Source organism: Opisthorchis viverrini (assembly GCF_000715545.1).
Source record: "Opisthorchis viverrini unplaced genomic scaffold opera_v5_212, whole genome shotgun sequence".
Taxonomy (NCBI): Eukaryota; Metazoa; Platyhelminthes; class Trematoda; order Opisthorchiida; family Opisthorchiidae; genus Opisthorchis; species Opisthorchis viverrini.
The window spans coordinates 259073-268650 of NW_008751870.1; positions in this window are offsets into that span (position 1 = coordinate 259073).

Sequence of the window (9578 nt, forward strand, 5' to 3'; positions counted from 1 at the left end):
ACAGTTTCACCATTGTTTCCTGTATTCCACTCGTTCTTCTAGGGAGTTTTTCGTTTTATCCAATGGATATGTTTCCCCAATTACACAAATCTTCATACCAATTTGGTTTTTAGGATAGTCGTACGGGTAACTCAGTGGTAGCCCTCATTTCTGGCGTACCTCTCTGACTGAATGTACTGAAGCGGTTTCAGCTGGTACGATATTCGAGTTATCACAATACACTGTTGAGGTGTAGCGCGCTACTTATAAGTTTGCTGCTTTCGAAGCATTTTCAGCAACCTTATGAGTAGTATAATGCATCTATATGCATGCTTTCTCTTACAACTGTTTACGTGAACGGATCTTGCATTTTACAAGCCGCTCATAACTGTCAATGTTTGACTTCCGATCAGTTAGTGTCTGGCTATCATCCGTTTTCATTCAAAGCCAACGAAGCTTCCAAAAATTCTTACTATGTTCTCTGAGTCCTATTGGAACAGATGTTTCCGCTCACAGATCATTTCGACGCATTTCTGTCCTCCCAGCTAAAGTGAGTCCACTCGGGCGTGGAATACCAAATGGTTGTGTGGTTTCGAACGCTGTTGTGGCCGAAAGAATGTAACGTGATACAATAAAATACTATGAAATAGGTACAGAATGATGAGTTTGTGATAAAAGGACAAATTTGATTTCGGAACAGTGTTTGGAGTTGTTTGTCGACCGTGAGGAGCTATCTATAGCAGACCATGGTTGCATGTTTGTAAAAAAAACGACATGTGGATCATCCATCTCGGAGCATGAACTAGGCAAAATTTGGGTGCTCAGTGAATGCCGAAATAAATAACAGACCGATTTTGACCACAGTAAACAAGTCACAACCTCTGGTCTCTAAACTATCGTCAATCCTTTAAAACGAAAAGTGTGAGGGAAAACCAGACGTCTGGCTGATCTCATCGGCACAGTAATGGTTGCCGTCTTTCATAACTGTTATGCCCTATGAGCGAAATGTAACCGTAGCCGCCCGTTAGTAAATTCATTTCAGGTTGGAGAAGTGCACTGAGTAGCGTTGTTTACGTACAGGACTTACTGGTGAGTGCTACGGGAAATCGCACAAGCTCGATCCCAAACTGGGTTACTCTAGGCATACGGAATATCCTTCGCTATAATTGTCCCTCCTATACTGCAACGTTCCATTGTGCCCCAGGTCGCAGCTGCATCCCAGTTCTTAACATTTCCTCTTCAGTCTTCGAAGCCATATTCAAACAACTACATTGTGAAAAACATCAAATACTGACACGACTGTCTCGCTTTTGAAATGTCTTCACAAACAAATTCAGATCGAGAATAACCACATTGTAACTTGCATCAGTCATGGAATTTTCATCAGACAAGTTTGTCAAAAGGTTTCTACCATCTGATAAATGTCTCAGTAGAGTGAACACATTGTCTGCTCGAGACTTTTATTCGAGATGACAGAGTGTTGTCAGTGAATTGCACGTGATTTGTAGTGCGCAAACTGTTGTTAGTCCTGTCAGGCAAATCCAGATCCAGAAAAAATGTGTCTGGCGCATCATGTGTACCTCACGTCTGTTAGGGCACGAAAAAAGGAGGTTCATCATGACCGATCCTGGAGCAGGCCTTCTTTCTTGTAGAGAGCAGGATATTCCAAATCTGGTTTCCTGAAATATACATCTCGTTTCAAATGGTTGATTATTTTTTGCATATAGACTGGTAATTTCTGTCAGTTTGAATGTCACACATTTAAAAACCCAGTTTCGGAAAGCGCATTCCCACCACATTGTTAGTTGGGTTGGGAAAGAGATGGTCAGAGCTGACGAATATTTGTGGCACATAGAGAAGAAAAAAGTAATAATTGAGAAAAAAATTAAAAACCTGGCCGCGAACCGACCAGAAGATAACCGTGATAGCGGTTTAACAGCCATAAGGTTTGAGGTACCGAACCAGTGCGCTGCATTTTCGCATCGCAACTAAACGAAGCATGGTTTAGTAAACTGTCGACTTCAAACGTGACATTTGTCCTACTTATGCTTTGCTCTATCCTCCTAAAATTGTTCGGCAGAAGCACAACATTGCTGTGTTTGAATCACGAAGTTCTAGGTTAAACGATCATTTGGAACAGGCACACACCACTGTAAAATTCAGGCAGGGAAACACTGAAGGCGAGCAGACACAATCCAGTACGACATACCATGGTGATAATTCAGTGCAGCCAGTACTTGTTATATCTGTGTGACTTGAACGTTTCACGCAAAGTTCAGATTTTATGTAGCCCGCATAGCCGATTTGGCTACAAGATGGGAATCGCTGGGTTGGACTGAATATTCCACCACCTTAGCCAACTTCAGTTAGATCCGGCTGTTATTAAGTCTTGTTATATCTCCATATCTGGACCAAACTGAAGGAAGATGAATGACTGTATATACAATCAAGTTCGTTAATGCCTGAGAAGTTATCCATAGTGCCTACACACGTATGCATAGTCCAACGAGCAAATATCAGATGCTGCTTTCTATATGGTAACGGCTCCTACTGCCTACACTTATCTAAAACCGGATATACAAGGTATCAGCGAAAAACCGTCTAATGAATGGTTAAGGCAGCGACGTAGGTCTAGCTTACACTGAACAAAAGATAAATTTTAGACCCTGAATTTGGCCAACGCTCACTAAGCATAGTTTGCGTGCTGTGCATTTATGGGAACGACTTGACTAACTTCCAACAGCTTTGCGAAAATGTCTGTCAAACTTGATGGAGCATATAGAAGAAAAATCATTTGTCAGTGACAACGACAAATGGCTTATATTTAATATTAGGGTAATTTAATAATATTTCTAACTTGTGAAACGAAATATGCACGTGATTTTTGAACAAAGGAGTCGTGGGCAAATTTGAAGGCTCTTGTATTGGGGTCCGACCATTGGCCCTCGAAACGGGAGCCCGTGATTTTAACTAATGAGTTATCCGAAAAAGATAGGTCTGACTTTCAAACCTTCAGAGTCAGCGCTTGATGCAGACATAAACAATACGCACACCTGTGTTCAAAAGCACAACAACAAAATATGACAATATAACCTGTGAATTGTATATGAGTTTCCGCAAGGTGCAGGTAGATCACAGTCGGTTTGACCTATTCGTCTGACAAACCCATTTATGTACGGTTGTCTACTTTAACCTTCGTTCTTTCCTTGACGCGTGACGTAAGTGTAGGAAACCTGGATCAAAAACGAAGTTAGGTCATAAAAATCGGTCGATTAACAAAATAAATGCTGTTTTTCGGGCTTTGCAATCATAGTCGCCGGGCTGTGGTTAGCAGGGTAAATGTGTGTATGCAAGATTTATTGCGTCATGCTAAAGTTGAATTCGTTTGCGATAACTTGTTCGATCACGAAATTCATTGCATGGTTTCCCTGTCCGGATACCAAATGTTGGGTTAAGTATATCCCCCGAAAGACTACTTTCCGGTTTTTCTAAACTTAGAAGGTAACACACTTGTTTGTTCATTATGTATGCTTAGAAGAATAGTGCATGTTTGACTCATCAGTTTCCAATGTATCTGATGAATTCGTCCGTCTTCAATGAAATGGGCCAAAAAGTAACTTGACCTGATGGTGCAAAAAACGGAGAGTATAGTTAGTCTATACAGGGATGCAGAAAAGTTTTGCGCAAATGTTTCAACCTTATTTGAGATTATCAGTGGTGCTCAACGTACAAAACTGCCGTAGTGGAAGGCTCTGAGTCGTTCTTGGTTCTAAACGTTTGCTAATTTTTGGCCTTTACGTATATTTCGATAACAACAAACGTATGGCGTCTTTCATGCAAAACATCCAGTGTCTCGCTCTGCGGTACTGTGTTCCAGAGGACATAATGCTTTACCAGGCATTATTGTCAACAAGAACAACAGCAGGACCCTTAATTATCTTGTTTAGAGCACGTGCATCGACAACAGTTTTCGGCAATGCAACAAGACGAAGCACGAATCAGAAAAAAATGCAAAATAACCAACAAAGGGTCACATAGTAGCTGTAGCGGACGAACGTCATCATCTAGTGTCCATTATGTCTCAAAGTGACAGCGCGTGTTCTGTGTACCGACGCATTTGTGACATTCGGAACCTGAATCAGAATGTTGAATATGTATTCGTTCCTAAGTAACAACCAAAAAGAGGGGGTAACAGCCGCCTCAAAGTACAGCGTTTCAAATTGTTCCGAAAATTCCATTCTGTTCGGTTTGAAACAGATCCAGATTTTCTACGACCAATGCACTGTCGAGTAACGCGTTTTTCTATGCAGTTCGGTTCATTGGTCGATTATGCCTGTATTCGCGAATGCATGGCGTCAAGTTGTGATCATATGATCTACAGCATGGTTGAAAATGTTATTGTCAAATCAACGTCTGCTGCTATCGTTAAGATGACTAACAGAATCATTCGTAAGGCAACAACACCGCCTGGGATGAATGACTCAAAGCTGTTGAATAAAATGCTCACCCAGAACGTATGGACCGACTTGAAACTTGGGAACTAACAATATTAGGCGTCCCCAGGCCTAGGAGCTGAAGCCCGTTGGGAGGCTTTTGGTTTCTAATTAATTACTAATTGGAGCTTGGCAAGAATTTTGGGAGTGTGTCGATAAATGGATGCAAAAATTCAGCTGAAAAAGATTTCTCAATCAACATTCAGGGCGTGCCTCCTTGTTCAGATTGCTTGAATCACTTTCGTGTTAATGCTTATTGGTACATATACTGTATCAATGCAGTATGATAAACCTCTCCCGTGATACCCACTGAAATTACTGTCGAAATGTTTGCAGCACCTAAGCTGAGCAAATAAATAATTGACCAGTCCTGAATCTCGCACTGGCTGCTATTCACTGTTAGTTTTTTAACTGGTTCAAGCGGAAAACCTCATCAGGCAAGCCGTTCTGAGTTGTCAAACACAGGCATGAAACCCAGTGGGGCGGAATAACCTGTTACATTCCAATGTTCCGAGCTCCGTTTGCGACTTTTGTTCGAAACGTTTTACATTCAGACGATTACGAGAAAATTGCAACAGTATCTGAGTTCGTAATCGTAAATTTTGAGTTGTGTGTAGCAAAACTAGTTAACTCAATCCTATCCTGCAGCACGAAATGCAGAAAAGAACATATTACTTGTTTTTTGTCGGAACCTTTCCAGTTTTGGTTTACGTAGAATATAAAATTGAGGGAACCTCGGAGAATGCGCCAACCTGATGAGATCAGATAAAGATAAATTGGTCGCGTATTGTCGAGGGGTTTTCTTCCGCCTTATGAGTAATGTGTTGTGCATACACAACAACAAAATCTTCTAGCAGAATTTGGTTGGGATCGTAAATCGCATAGAACCAGCTTCAGGATCGTGTCACTTACGTATCACTATGGATAGCATTGGTCATTAGACCTGCGCGAGTGAGATGTTAAAGAAATGCTTAAATACTCTGAATTTTTAAACACCAATGGACGAAGAGAAGCATCGTTTTTACTAGCGACTAAAGCCATTTCAGTAGAGCTTTTGCGGTTGCAGCATCAGTAATCATTCATCCACCTGTTTTCTCAGTCCATTTAGCCAACTGATGCAAAACGCTTAGCACCTTGCTTACGTGATGCCGTGTGTCCCAGAATTTTCAAAAAGTTTTTATGGTGCTCCCTGTTCCGTTCTAGTTTTCGCTAATTTAATAAGGAATGTGACTATAAGCGTGCAAAATCGGGGGAAACGTTAAAATAATAAGGCACTTTGTATTTCCACTTTTCGGGTGCATTTGTTGGGATCACGGTAAATATACTGCTCCCCTTTGGGAGCAGCCCATTCTAGATAGAGACCGATCAACCGTTGAAGGTCTCTCGAAAACTACGATAAATTACAGGAAATTCAGAAGTGTTGAAATGTCACTCCCTGAACCTCTGAACCTAGCAATTCTGACTCGATTTAGGACACACTTTGACATGAAAAGAACCATTACCATTCTGTGGCTTACTGGCTGGCAGTTGTCTTTGATTGATGTCTAAAAAACGCCGTGCACTAACAAATGGAAAACATACAGAATGGATATCTACTAATCTAGCCTCAGGTATATAAGCTGCATACTTCCCAGTCAGTTCTTGTCCTACCAGTTCGTGTTACCAATTCGTGTCCTGCTACGCAATCCAATCTGAAGAGAGTCACTTGAATATCCGCGGCTAACCTGCCACCACAGCATGTTGAAATTCGTACTGAGTTCTGTATTAGGACTTGGTAAGCCCATGTTCGTGTGAGCATCCGAGAACAAAGTGGCCGTCCTAACGGGATCAAACACTTGGCTGGATTAAGGCGCACGTTATAGTGTGAGGCTGATTTTACGGGCGGCTAAATTATTTAAGTGGTTTTGAAACCTGCGTGCAGAACCCCACCGCCTGCAAGCAGTCCAGTCATGTTAGATGGACGGTTCAAGACGTACTTAATACTGAAATCGAAATTTGAGACCATCCTTCCGAGTGAAGATCCTCGAAGAAAACTTTTACCACTAACCCCAAAGAAATATGGACGAAAACAAAGGCAGTCATATTGAGATGGTACCCTGATTGGAAGAAATATTTCATGTTAGTAGTAATTTGAAAGACCGATGTTATCCGTGTTTTCTGGGTCTCTGCAAAAACATTTTGGCACACAATGTGCAGGTACAAAGCTCATGAAATTGGACCAACCAATCATATCGCACAAGAGTGAATACAATCGTCTGTTTAGACATGATTAACAAGTTGCGTCATCGTGCGTTGGTAGAGCAGTGGTAGCACCCTTGTATTGCATGTCAGACGTCCCGCGTTGAAACGCATGTAGCGTCAAGGATACTACTATTGATGAGCTCTAATAAGTGAGAAACTCAAGCCTAGTGCTTTTCCGTTTGGATGAGGACTCGCGAGAGGAGGACTGGAAGAGGACTGTTCATACGAGAGTGATATGAAGGCGAAGAAATAAACAGCTACTTATACTTTGAAATCGCCCAACGTTAGATCTGGTAGCTGCATTCAAATGTCTGAACATTCCGCCAAATTTCAGTAAGGAATATTTTTTTCAATCAGAAGTGCGAAATTCAATCTTCACGTGATTTGTCTCACAGCGACGAGACTGAGTTGTTTTCTTCGTCTGCTTTCGAGTCTGAGTTTGGGCGTTAACCGAAACACGTAGATTCACATTAAACAGTCGGGACAAAGTGGGCTATTTCGTCTAGTTCTATTGCACCTCACGAGTATTTTGTGAAGAGTGGGAAGAAGGACAATGACGGTTATGTCAGTAAATATACTTATGCCAGCTTGGGAGCCGAATACTCATTTGGTCAGACGGATGAGACATATTTCCTTCGACGGGTTAAAGCACCTTAGTACCAGAATAGCATCAAGTAATAGAGGCCTTCCGCTTTATTCCATGCCATTGTTGCTTTCCGAAATATCAGGCTGACGTTTTTTATAATACGCGCTTTTGTCTAAAAATCTGAGTTTGGGCATCGGTTGGCTGAAAATAAACTGAGCTGTGGAGATTGCTTCGAAGTGGACAATTACGCTGGCATCATAAGGTGAACATAAGAAATTTTCTATTGCGCTACCTCATTTACTCTTTGTCTCTTTTGAGTCATAATCGAACTCTCCTTGCGGAAGACACACAAGCAGACGAGATGTCGAAACACAGCGTGAGTAGCCAAACAGTTGAACGACTGAATGGTAGTCAAGCAACACAACAGCAGCGTTTATTCTTGCTTGGTCAATTAGTGGCCAAATAATTGGTTTTGATTGGATCAGTCTTTTCTTTGCAAACAGATTATGACTTAGTGGTCTAGTAACGACTGATTCAGTCGCGTTGAGCGTCACCTTCAAAGGCATCTTTAACTAATTTCTTAGACCCAATCGATGACAGTAAAAGACTGCGTCGGCTTCCAGTAGTGGCCCTTTAGTGAACATCTCTAGGTTTTGCCGGTGCCTGACATTTTACTCCCTATTCAGAGAGATTACGGACAATTCTGCTTGATCCTCGGTAACCAACGTCTATCCCTGTGACGGGTAGTTTTGGCCAACAAACGAGTGGACCACCACTGATCAGTCGATGGCAGACAATGTGTCTTTGTTATTCATAAAATTGACTGGTGAGTTGTAAAATGAACGCCTTAGCTCACCGTTGCTGAATATTCTCCTGATTGACTGCTTTTCCGACTTGGATAGAAGTATGGGTAAAAAACTGCCACGGTTGAAGCTTAGAATGAGTTACTGCTGCACCTCAAGTATTAACTGTATGCGTCGTTCGAAAAGGTTCAAAGTGGCTTTGTTCTAAACAGCGCAACATTTGCAAGCTTCATTTTTGTACTCCTGTACTTCTACACTTTCTGTTTCGGTGTATAAAGCTGTTGGTTTCAGATTCCAATGTGCGCACGGTCGTGGAGAATGCCCCGAATCACTGCAGGAATCTTCCTCAAGTATGTGACGACTGTAAACACTTTGAGCTATATTACACTCGAGATCGACAAAAGCGTTAACATTCAACACACACTGCTCGAAGTAAAGCAAGTAGCACTCCAAAGAACGTTCATCACTCACCAAGGAGATATGTGAAGTACCGGCATCACCAAAAACCAATGCAGCTCTTCGAAACGGCACATCAAATCTGCTTTGCCTTTCGATTGCTAATCCAAATAAATGGACCAAGAGTCGAAATTATAACTAGCAAAAACAACTAGAAGTAGCCGCCTCCATCACACTTAGCTACCTTTAGATACTGGCCATATTTTGTGACGCATTTGTTTGCTTCTTACGCATACTGGGAAAAAATTTTCTGCCAACCGATCTGTTTTTTTCGAAGGGCATATAAGTAACAATAGACCAATGCCATACCTTACCAGTACCACTTTTTTAGCACTACATATTTTCCACGTTTTAATGGTGCACACTCGTGCTCCGCACCTTTCGCTTTTCAAACCTAATTTACGCATGCTAGACGCAAGATGCATAAATCATTATGGTTCCAGTTTGTTGATTGCGGAATATAGCAGAAATAATTAGGCATTTTTAGGTACCCAGAGAAAGATTCCCTATATCCTCTACAGGTAAGGATCACATTAGGAGTGATCTCAGTCATTTGCATGATCATTTACATGCAATTTTGATTATGTACTGAAGATAAACGCGTTTATATTAGTAGATATTGTATAGGCTATTTGGCACACACACACAAAGTATTCCACTTTGGATAGTTCCATCTTTCGGACACAAATGGTCACATTGTTGTAGACGTTAAATTCTAGATGCGTTGTTATTCCGATAGGCAGGTGAGTAGTGACAATGTTAATAAAAGAGATGTAGAGAAACCCCTCGGTAAGGGGCAATCTTTATAAATGGAAATGCTGTTGCATAAAATGGCGTTATTTGTGTCGCGCTTTTCCTGGAACCCCACGATATGAGTCGTATTTAGTCTTTTTTCAACGAATCTTACCGGCTTTGGATAAAGGATGATCATAGACTGCAATTTCAGCAGAATTAGGACTCTAACAATGTCGTCCATCTGCACGATCTGTAATATATAGGAGTTCCAGAAAAAATAACAAA